At 36.4% G+C, this 12,365-nt stretch overlaps 1 long non-coding RNA gene across 2 annotated transcripts in view; it reads left to right on the top strand.

Moving 5' to 3' along the window:
- The window catches only part of LOC103097866 (uncharacterized), a 35,258-nt gene that overhangs the window by 9,778 nt on the left and 13,115 nt on the right, over window positions 1-12,365 (top strand). For both annotated transcript variants that reach the window (XR_471732.3, XR_471731.2), the window contains exon 3: window positions 4,821-5,000. This is a non-coding gene — a long non-coding RNA (uncharacterized LOC103097866). The remainder of the gene's footprint in view (window positions 1-4,820; window positions 5,001-12,365) is intronic.

Below are 12,365 nucleotides of genomic sequence, written 5' to 3'. Positions count from 1 at the left end.
AGTTGAAAACAAAAGTGAAAAGATTAAGGCTATAACAAAGAGAACAGTACAAAGGACAAAATAAAGAATTCAACATCAATCTCAATCTTGATGACAGAGATTTGGAAAGGTAAAGAGAAAAAAAAAATCAGAAATGAGAGTCCATGCAAGTGGATGTTGTGAAAATTGCCAGTCATCTAGAAGGTTGCAAAAAGCCCAAAGCAAATGAAATACAAGTTAGATCAAATGAGAACCTCATTTTCTAAAAGTCTTTCTTGATATCTCTTATAGCTGGTACATCCCCTCTGATGATCATTTTCAATTTATCCCATAAATAGTTTCTTTATACCTAGTTATTTTCATGCCATCTTCTCCATTAGACCATGAGCTCCTTGAAAACAGGGTCTGTATTTTGCCTGTCTTCAAGATCCCCAGGGTCTGACACATAGTAGGCACTTAATAAATGTGTATTGTTTGATTGATTAATCAAGTAATGCCCACTATTAATATAATGAACACAGAACAGTTACACCCAAGGGAATCCCGATAAAACTAGAAAATGAACTAGATTAGGTCCATAATTTTTTTAAAACCATATCTTCTATCTTAGTATCAATTCTGAGGCAGAAGAGCAAAAAGGGGGTAGGCAATTGAGGTTAAGTGACTTGCCCAAGGTCACAAAGCTCAAAAATGGCTGAGGTCAGATTTGAATCTAAATCCTTCTAATTGCAGACATCACTCTATCCATGCTACCCACTAACTGACTCTTAGTTCCTAATTATTGGCTCAAATGTTTCATAGGGGCACACTAATTATAGCAGAACACTTTGCCAGCTTATTCTCAGATGCAAGCATGATTCCTTTTTTCTTGACTTGAAAGCATATTTCTATGACCACAAGACGAGAATGACAATGACCCCTTCCAATATAGGTTAATTATATGTTCGTATGCTTTTTACAAAGGATGCTCAGATTGTAAAAGTAAAACAAATCTATAAACATTTAAAAGAAAATAATATAATGGAAGAGCAAAAGGAATGTGCCCCAAAGTCCTTAGGATAAAGATCAATTTATCAACAATCTAGAAGTTACTAAACCAACTACTGGAAAATATCATAACATATAATTATTTTATTTATTATCCTAAAACTTTGTCTCAATTTTGTTCTCATGGGTTATTCATCTATAGCAAAAATATAAAATAGATCCCAGCATAGTGAGAGCCTAGATGTCCATATGGAAAACTGTTTGTTATTTTAAACATGACATTTACACAATCATTTCAAGAACAATTCATTTCAAAGGTAGCATCTTCCAGAGAAACAGCCCTCAAAAAATGCTGGAGAACCTCCACCAATAAGTCATACTAGATCCAGACTATGATAGTCCAAATTAGATAGAACATTGATCCATAAAAACTTAAGATTACTTTGGTAAATATAGTTTAGAACATAATAGGACTTTCATAAAAGCTTATTGACTTTACTTGCTTATCAATAAAAATTTTTTTTTGAATATAGAGATCAAGCAGAAGAGATGAAAAGCACGTGGGAACATGTCATTCTCACATCTCTACTATCTTGTCACTAATAGAGCTATGCCAAGTATGCTTTCAGTGAGCCTGTAAAGCTTGTGTACTTAAATTTTATGTAACTACAACTACAAAATTCAGTACTTTTATATCTGGACTAGCGCATGTAGAATATTAACTTTAAAAGAGTAATACCATGATAAGAACTTGCTCCATGACCACGTCTGTCTGAATGACATAAAACACCATGAGAAGAATGAGATGAAAATAATGTCACAGTTATTATATGTCTCTAAGATTTGCACAGTGCTTTGCATATGTGATCTCATTCTGGTTTCAGATCTAGGCTTCTTACTATGGGACCTGAGAGGGAGAAATTTGTGCAGATGTGTTCAACCCCCTCCCCAGTACCCCAACCCTGCCTCCCCCACACACACACATATCAGAATTTTTGAAAATTTCATAGACTCTTACTGGAAAGGTGACACAGCATTAGTATAAAGGGACTCAACCATTACCCCTTTCTCAAGACCGCTTTTCTTCTTTTCCTTCCTTTTAGATTTTAAAGCTTTTTATTGTTTCATTCATAGCCACTGTCTTCACTTCCAATAAAAGTGTCTTTTTCTGTTTCATACTTTACATAGTGGCCAGAAAAGAGCTGTCCCCAGGAATTTGACAGCCCAATCAGTACTGTTGACCAATTGACAATCCCCAAATCATTTAATTGCAGAAAACCATTGGCCTAAATCCATAAATTGGTGGAAACTAATTCAAGAACATTCTCTTGACCCTGTGACTCCTATATTACAGCTAATATCATCTAGCAAAAGAACATTCAGTGTTTCATAGTATAATTAATACTTTTAGACAGAAGTACCCTAATGTTGGAGGCCAAGACCTAGATTTGAAGCTGAGAATTGAAGAGACTTTACCTTTAAGGGTCTCGGTTTCCTTATCTGTAAAACAAAGGACTTTAGATCTCTAAGGTCCTGCTTAAAGAAGACTAAAAGATCCTGTATATCCAACATACACATTCCACTTCCTGAAAAGGACCATTTGCCAAGAACTCATGGTTCTCTCTACAAGCCACATAGCATTTGAAGATGTAGGTCAGTGCACATAGTCTCACCCTGCCCAGTTCTTTCTCAATGCTCATTTTCAAGGCCTCCCAACCCCTTTCTAAGGATTCCATTATTATGGTACATGCTGGTACATCTCTTGGCAAGCAAAGAAGAGTATTCATCCACAGCTGCGAGAACAAAAGGAGATTTTCTAAAGGTGTTGAGGCAGAAAGAGGAAGCAGGTGCCCATAAGGTAATAGTGAGAAATGTCAAGGGAATCTGTCTACCTTCTTGGCGCCCTGAGGACTGATTGTGAAGGGAAAATGCCAGTTTATTGCCTCATGAAAAGCTAGGAGGGATACCTGTGCACTGAAGTTGGTAGGAAAAATAATTTGATAGTTTTGGAGAACAAAGGTTGAGGAAGTAACTGAAAAGTAAAGAGTAAGGAGGATAAAATGTACTGTCCATCATAGGAAAAATCAAGGGCGGACTCCCTAGATGCACTTGGACTATGGTTTACATTTTCAGGTTTATGCCTTGTGATTGCAAAGAAAATCTTAAGGAATGAGAGGCAGAGGATTGACCTCAGAGCCAGTACAACTTGGGTTTAAGGGCCATCTCTAACACACACATGCCACCCAAGACAAGTCATTTGAGCACTCAGTGCTCTAGGTAAATTGCTAAAACTGTTAACCACTTTGTTAGAGGAAGTCTTCACCAGGAGCTCTTTGGCACCAATGAAATCACAGGTCTAGCCTCAGTACTTAGGCATATAAAATGAAGAGGAATTGGTTTCCCTTTGTCTTGGACCTAGCAAAATCTCCTTGGATGGAATTTGAACAAAAGATATTTATTCAATGTGGTTAACAATGATAGCTTAAATTCTGAGAGAATATCCGAATCTCAGAAATTGGTGGAGATGGCAGAGGGTCATTTACTCCAAAGTCAGATCCAAGTTATATTACTCCCTTTCTGGAAATTGGCTCTCCCATTCAAAGTGGCCTGCTTAGGGTTCCAAGAACCCCACATTCCATCTTCAGTTTCCACCTTTCTCACAAATTAGGTTTGAAATGAACTCCCTACTCCCCCTTGCTTCTCAGAATACTTCAAGAATAATGTTAATGTGGACATTTGTTATTACATGTAATTGGTAAAAAAAAAAGAATTAAAAAGAATGTCAAGTGCCCTCTCTATACTGGTTTCCTTACCTAGTTTAGGCTCCCTTGTACATGTTATACCCTCCAAGTAAAAGGTGACCTCCCTGAGGGCCAGTTCTCTCTTGTTTTCCTTGTGTATGGCAGTGAGGGGCTTTGTAAATGTTTGTAGTATTTAAGTCAGAGGATTTTCAGTCTAAGGATCCTTCTCCTCGATAAGAGAAAATAAAAACTAAAGGAACGGAAGTTTGTTCACATTCCCTTGATTTAGTCTGTGGCCATATACGGTACTGGAAAGGAATGTTTTCCAAAGGACATGCAAGCAAGGATTATTTAGGAGGGTTTCCTCTACATAGGGCTCATGTTTTAGATACGTCAGTGAGATCAAGCAAGAAAAGATCCACAGAAAAAACAAACAGGCAATCATTTGATGCCTGGTACCCTTCCTCATTTCTGTAAAACTGTTTTCTTCAAAGCAATCCAATCTGCATTTAAGTACCTACTATGTGTAGGCAATGGACTAGGTACTGAAGACACAAAGGCAAAAAAGAGAAAAGTAAAGCAAAGACCCAGTCCCTGAAAGTTGATATTTCCAGTTTACCTTCCAGAGTCAATGCTGAATTTTCAGATTAAGGATGGCCATGTGACCCAGAAATAATGTGCCCCAGGCAGTAATACCGCCTTCCATTCTATTCCAAAACAACACCCCTTATTCATCACATCTGTTTTAACATTAATTATATTCAACTTTTGACATCTTTACTCATTCTTCACACTGATAGATTCCCAAGGCTGGGGGTTAGGGAGGGGGAGCCAAGAAAATAGAGCTGGAATAGCCAATCCACGTGATTTAATTAAGATGAAAAGAAAACTTCAACATTTATGCAGGACTGGAAATATGTTTGCCTTTTCCCAAGTAGAAAAACACTTCAAATATTTTTTCCTCCAAAGATTTTTAAACTTAATTTATTCATGAATAGCATGATGCAATTGTTGGGGTTTTTTATGCTCAAGAAAATGTTTTTAATCCAATCATTGAGTTTCAGAGGACTCAGCAAGGATGCATCCACTCAAATTGAAATGCTTTTCCCATAGTGTTGTCAGGCTGAAAAATAACCTGTACTGAGGACGGAAAACAGCTAAGGCCTCCACCACTTATGCTAATGTTGTTACAACCTATATGGGCCTTCCATTGAAAAGAAGCTAGCACATTGTTCAATTCCCCAGGTTGCGGAAACAAGATGTCAGCAATACAGGATTAGAAACACCTACCTGGTGAGTAAACACTTTGATTTTTCTAGAAAAACAAAATGAAACAAAACCATATACTCTTTCCTCAGAAAATCTTAATTAAAGTTTTCTACTGTCTCTTTAATGTGCCCCAATGATACTAATCCTGTCCTGCTCTTGAATTATGCTCAGAAGGAGCACATGGTTTTAAATAAAAGATGGAATAGAGCCAGGAATAAGAGTCAGCAAGTCCTGGTGAGAGGTACTCGGAGGTAAAGAGAATGCTGGTCAATATTACTTTTTATAATTGTGTATTTCTTTTTGGTCTGAAATTGATTTCATGCATGCTTATTTGGTCATTTTTCAGTTGTGTCAGACTCTTTGTGATCCCATTTGGGGTTTTCTTGGTAAAGATAATGGAGTGATTTGTCATTTCTTTCTCCAGCTCTTTCTATAGCAGAGGAAGCCAAAGCAAACAGGGTTAAGTGACTTGCCCAGGGTCACACCAATGAGGCCAGAGTTGAACTCAAGATGAGTCTACCTAATTTTAGGTCTTGACATTCAGGCTCATGCACCACCTGGCTGCCCCTTTGTGGATACAGGGAACTCCAAAGCATGAGGAATTCAACCTCAAGGCAGATTGGAGATACTGGTATTTACAGTCTTAAAGAAATGTCAGTCACATATGTCAGAGGCAGGATTTGAAACCAAGTCTTCCTTGGCAGGCCCTTTATCCACTATGCTAACCTACCACTCCCACATATTTTTAGCATTAGAAAACTGCCCTTTCAGTGACAGTTCACAATTCTTGCTTACTTTCTATAGCCAATGCAGGAGTTTCAATTTAAGGATGGTCTCTTTCTGGAGTGGTTTAATGGAAATGTTTAATGAAAAGTGTAATGGAAAACAAAAAACTAAAACAAACAAAAACACCCTCTCAACTTGGGAGTTAGAAGATCCAACTTCAGTTCTGAGCTCTGACAAATACTATTTGTACAATCTTAAGCAAATGACTTCACTTTTCAGTCTCGATTTCCTCATCTGAAAAATAGTCAATGATACTTGGACTACCAATTTCTAGAGTTTTCAGAAAGTACTTTGTAAATGGTAAAATGCAATTCATTATTATTTTTATATTATATTTATGTTATGGTCATATTTATTTTTATATTATATTTATATAATTTTTATTTTCGCATCTGTATGTCTGTCCTTCAATAGTCTGTAAGCTACTTAGGGGCAAGAATTTGTTCTTAACTTCATATCCCCTGAAATTACTAGCAGTGTTCCTTACATAGAAGACACTTGGATGCCTAATTCATTTGAATAAAGGCTCTCTTCAGAAGTACAGAAAGAAATTAAGTTTTTTCTGAATCTGAACTTTATAGCAACATATTATTATTATTATTATTTTGGTGGTGGGATTATGGGGAAATTTGGGAGTAATTTCTTCAGTATAGGGAGTTACTGCAGGTAGGTATGACAACACCCCCTACAATTTGGATTCAACCTAATTTATGGTCTTTAGAAAGTGGCAATAGGACTGTAAGTGATTCAGCCTAGGTCACAGAGGTAGACTGTGTCAGGGACAGAACTTGATATTCTTGACTCCAGGGACAACTCTCTGCCCATTGTTCTAGGCTTCCTCTTCTCTATCAAGACCAAGAATCAAATCCCTCTGATTACTAAGGGGAAAGATCATTTATACCTCAATTATATGGATGTTCAAGACAAGATGTTCAGAATTCATGTGTGTTTAAATCTAAATTATGAAATTAATTTTTGCGTGTAAATTGCAGTTCATGGTTTCATGACTAAGATACACATTTTCTTACAAATTGGGGACTTTTAAAGGAAGAGGGGAAGGAGGAAGAAAAGGTTGAATGAAAGAAGGGAAAAGAAGATTAAGAACAGTATAGTCTGCCCTCTGAGAGATACAGTGGCTCTCCTGGAAGGGTTCATTCCTACAGAATGATATTCTTCCTGTGTTCCACCAATGGTGTGACCCCACACAGAAGTATTACTTATACCTGTCTAATGATGATCTGGTGATCTTAATAACTACCAAGTTTATCCCAATAGCCTAAAGTTTAGGATTTGGACCTGGTGTTCTCCTTTAAATAAAAATCAAATAGAGAAGAAGGTGCCATTCTCAGTCTTAAGTTACTTGGAAAATAAGATTATAGAAATAATTAACAACAACAATAATATTAATAAACCTCCTATTCATGCAGTACTTTTGACTGCTTTAAAGTGATATTACATCTGTTATTCCAATTTAGTTCAATTTGACAGTCATTCATTAAGCACTGGGGGTAGAAAAGAAAAATAAAAGATATTCCCCAATCTAAAGATATTTAAATTCTTGGCTGAGGGTATTCTATAATACACAAAAATATAAATATAATTCGAGGAGGTAAAAAATCCCTGGGATTGATGGAAACCATGAAGGTCTTCCGGTAAGAAGCAGCATCTGAGTTGAACTATAAAAGAACTGGAGGATTCTAAGAGGTAAAAATGAGGAGGGGTATATTTCAGGAATGTGATGGAAGCCTGGGAAAGGCACAGATGAGAAGATGGACTGAAAAGTCTGGAGAACAGTGGGTCAGTTTCACTGGAACAAAGAATGTATGAAAAGGACTAATGGGAAGTAAGAATGGGCAGGTAACGATCTCTCCAAGACTGGAAAGGACTTTAAACATCAAACTGAAGTGTTTTGATTTTATTCTAGAAGCCTCTGAGAGTCACAGAAGTTTCTTGAATGGGTGTGATATGGTTAGATGTGTGTTGTATAAGGATGATTTTGGCAGCTCTTTGGAAGACAGATTAGGAAAGGAAAGGGTTGAAAGCAGGAAATCCATTTAGAAAGTTGTCATAATAGTCCAGGTGTTGGAGGAACTGAATAGGAGCTCTGAATATATGAGAGATTAGAATGTAGATGAATGCAAGAGATATTTTGACACTGGAATCTAATAGATTTGGGAACTGATTAGACATAGTAGGTGAGGGAGAATATACAGTTCAATATGTTATGGTGGTTATGAATTTGGAGAACAGGAAAGATAGTTGAATGCCTCAGTTTATCCTAAAAATTCTAGAAGGTAGAAGCACAATGCCTTTGGGAACCAAGAAAAGAACTTCAGTGTGAAATTTGGAGATTTGAGTTCAGAGCTCAACCCTGCCACTTAGTAGCTTTGAAACCCTGGATTGATAACAGTAACTGACTTTCTCTATAACTTTAGAGTTTTGTTTTTTTTTAACTCTTACCTTCTGTCTTAGAATTAATACTGTGGACTGGTTCTGAGGCAGAAGAATGGTAAGGGCTAGGCAAAAGGAGTTAAGTGACTTGCCCAAGCTCACACAATTAGGAAGTATCTAAAGCCAAATTTGATCCCAGGACTTCCTGACTCTAGGTTTTGTTGTCAATCTACTGAGCCACCTAACTTCTCCACTTTAAAGTTTTAAACAAACCTGAATGAGCTCATTAGAACTTTATAACAACCCTATGATGTAGCTAATAGTGTTTTATAACACAGGTAGGCAACTCTCATTGGCCTCTAGAGGAACCATTACAGTTGTATTTTGTCCATTAGGAAACTGAGTCAAAAAGAAGCAAAGAGATTTGCTCAAGGTCATATAACCAGTAAATGTCAGAGGTAGAGCCTCAATTCTGTTATTTGTAAAATGGTGATAATGATATATCTGTAATCTAACTCCCTGGGTTTTTGTGAGGCTCAGTTGACATTGTGAGCTGCTGAAGAGCAGGAACTGTCCTTTGCCCACTTTTGTATCTCTAGTACATATCATAGTGCCTAGCACATAGAAGGAACTTGATAAATGTTTATTGATTGATTGATAATGTGCATCTAGATCCCTATGAATGCTGAATAATAAATCCTCTAATATGGTCCCATGTATTTGAATTCAGACTACATATTTCCTTTGGGCTGGAAGCTAATATAGTAATTATATTTCTGAGAGTAGGAATTAGAGGGCATGGGACCACTTCAGGAGATCCATCATTTGTATTCATCAGCATCTGTCTCTATGTTAGATTTTTGGAAAGTGCTCTAGTAATATCAATTATTATTCATATTTTAAGGATGAGGAAACTAAGGCACAATGATGTTAGGGCCAATTCAATTCAATAGTTCAGTTAATTTAATGGATATTTATATGCCCAACACCAAGTTAGATCTTGGGAAAGAGAGGAAGACACACTATAAAATTCCTGGCCTCGAGGAGATGTCTAGTGAGGGAGAGAAGATAAACATATGAGGAACTATTAAATAACAGGGTATGACAGTATTAATCAATCAACAAACATTTATTATATGATTAACAGTCAAAATGAGCAGTTCATACAATAACTACTATAGGATTAAGAAAGGATTAGTGAAGACTAGAAAAGGGATGGAAGGCATGGGCTCATTCAAGGGCACAAAGACTGACAAAACTGGGTAGATCATCCCAGCTTTCAGCTCAGTGTTCTATAGACTGAATAACTTGCCCCAATGTAGTTATAAGAATGGTAGTCATAGAATTTTAAAACTCTTAGGTAATTTTAGAGATCACCTTGTCTAATCCACTCATTTTACAGATTATAAAACCAAAGTGACATAGCTAATTTGGGGAAACCAGGAGTAAGGCCCAGTTCTCTTGTGATACCAAATTTGTTTCATTCACTGCCACTTTAATTCTCCCCACAAATAAGAGCTATCTATCTCATGGTACTCCCTAATTTCTTTTAGCCTAGCTTAAAATAATATTCTTTTTTATGATCCCTTTCCCAATGTAAACCCATGTGTTGCTTACCATTTTTCCTTACTTTACAACCTCTTAATTTATTTTTAAAGTTTTATTAATGTTGTTTTATTTTTTATATCATAATCCTTTCCCCAAATCATCACACTTTCTCCAACCTTTCCCTTTCTTATATCTTTTTAAATTTAAATTGATCTATTTGTGGTTTATTTATTATAGTAAAATACCCAGTTAACTTCCTCTCTCCCCTTCATATTTTTTAAAATACTTTTCCCCTTCAATGTAAGACAACAATAAATAGTATATAATTTGAGGAAGAAAAAAGCACTAATAAACTGAGTCCAGAAACAGCTTCCTATAGGAGCAAGCCCCCTCAGCATCCACCCACAAACCATGAACTTGTTTGCTCTCTCTCTCCTTTCTCTAGAAAACACTGTTTTTATTTTGTTTTTGTTTTTGTTTTTGTTTTTCTGACTGGCTCTGTAGACCAAAGTTTATTTAAGTCTGTAAAGTCAGTTAGCATCTTCATCCTGATACTATAGATAATTTGTGAAGTGCATATGTTGTATTTATATGTATTTTATCAATATAGTCACATAAATTGGTCAGACTATCCATGGGAACTGAGTTATGAATTTAAAAAAAGACCAAAAAAATAAAAAAAAGTAAAGGTGAGGAGGGGTCCACTGAAAATAAGTGGAACAGGCTATGTGAAGTTGGGAGATGGCATGCCAAGTTTGGGGAACAGTAGATCAGTTTCACAGGGAAGTTCGGTGTCTTTATATTATGAAGTACTAGGTCTTAGCATGCGAGCCCTCTTTTGGACTTGGAGTTCCATTCAACTTCTTCAGATTTACCGTCACCATTTATGGACTCATTGGCTTTTTCTAATACCTTCCAGTATATATGCAGAACCATCAATTTCATTGGCCAAGCTATTGAAGGACTTTGACTATCTGGAGTGCATGAAGAATAGTAAAGATACTAAAGATCAGCATATGAGGACTGGATAAAGCAACTGGGGACATTGACTTAGAAAAAAGAAAATTTAAGGGGAGGAAGCTAGCTTTCATGTATTCAAAGAGCTGTGATGTGGCAGGAGAGTTAGCTTGGGAATCTCTATGTGCCATCAATTCAAAACAAACAAACAAAACAAAACAAAACTTGCCAACATACAGAACTGTTCAAAGTTAGAGTAAGTCTCTTTGGGAGGTAGTAGATTCACCTTCATCGATGCTCTTCATGAAGAAGCAGGATGACTACTTGCATTCATGTTGCAGAGTGGTCTATCACCCAGACCTGAGTTGGACATGTTGGCCTCTGAATTCCTTTCTTTTAGAAAATTTTAAAAATTTAGCTTTTTGTTTTATTAAAATTCCCAGGTGTCTCCCTCTCTCCCCTACCCACACTACAGAAGGCATCATCTAACAAAAAGATACATATCTATATAAAACTATGTCTTGTTTATTTCTATTTATCAGTTCCTCCTGTGGAGGTCAACATACACAAGGTATTTTTCAATTAATATGAGAATCTACGTTATGTGAAACAGGACAGGGTACAGTAGTTTACTTTGCCCTCATTTTGTCAATTTCTCAAAGTCAGTTTATAAGGCAGTTTTCCCTGCACCCCTTCAAAGGGTTTTTGGTTATCTCATATGCACAAACTCAGGGAAGGGAATTCCTTGTACTTCTCTGTTATTCCCACTGACAGTCTCCAAGATCAGCAAGTCCATTTCCAAACGCCTGACTGCATCCTCTTCAATCTCTGATCTCTATTGTGGCTAAATTTATATCTATCTAATTTCAAATAATATTAGTTTTATGACAGATTATACCAAAAGCTGAGCCAAAGGTCGGATAGACTATGCCTCTTCTGGTGCATTCATCTTTCAATTCCAGCAAAATGGCTGTCAAGGTTGTCTGATATGATATGTCTTTGACAAATTCATGGTGCTTACTTTGGATGACATCTTTGAGATGTTTATTGATTCTCTCTTAATTTTGTTCCATTATTTTACAAATCTTTGACAACCATTCCCAGGACAATATTTGTCAGGCTAATAATAGTCTTGGCCCTTTTGGAAAACAATCTCTGCCTACATCTTTTTTTTTTCTTCTCAAGGTATGTGCCTTTTTTTTTCTTACAATAACCACTATTACCTTTTGTATCAAATCTTAATTCCTTTGCCTGAGTTTTAGGGTCCTTTATATCTAACCCTATCTTCCCTATTCAGATTTATTATATATATACATATACATATATATATATATAAATTTATATAAATATAAATATAAGATTTCTCTTATATATGCATCTGCTCTACTATGCTTGGTCTCTAATAATTATACTGAAAACTTGTCATATTCTTTCTCATCAGTAGCTCTTTAGTGTCTACTGCCTTACATCCAGACCTCTTATCTTGACATTTGTGGTCTTTTAAAATGCCTCAAGTTTTCCAACCTTATCTCATAACACTCCCTTACACGCACGCCAGCTTCCATCTACAGCACAAACTCTCAAGCTCTTCTCCCAAGCCCAACTTCCCTTAACAATTTGGGTCTCCAAAGGGTGGTTAAAATATCTACCTTAAGAGTTCTAGGAGACCCTGAAGAGTTGAAGAAGGGGAAGTTTCTGGCATTATAC

Source organism: Monodelphis domestica, chromosome 8, assembly GCF_027887165.1.
Source record: "Monodelphis domestica isolate mMonDom1 chromosome 8, mMonDom1.pri, whole genome shotgun sequence".
NCBI lineage: Eukaryota > Metazoa > Chordata > Mammalia > Didelphimorphia > Didelphidae > Monodelphis > Monodelphis domestica.
This window is presented reverse-complemented; position numbering and strand designations above follow the sequence as displayed.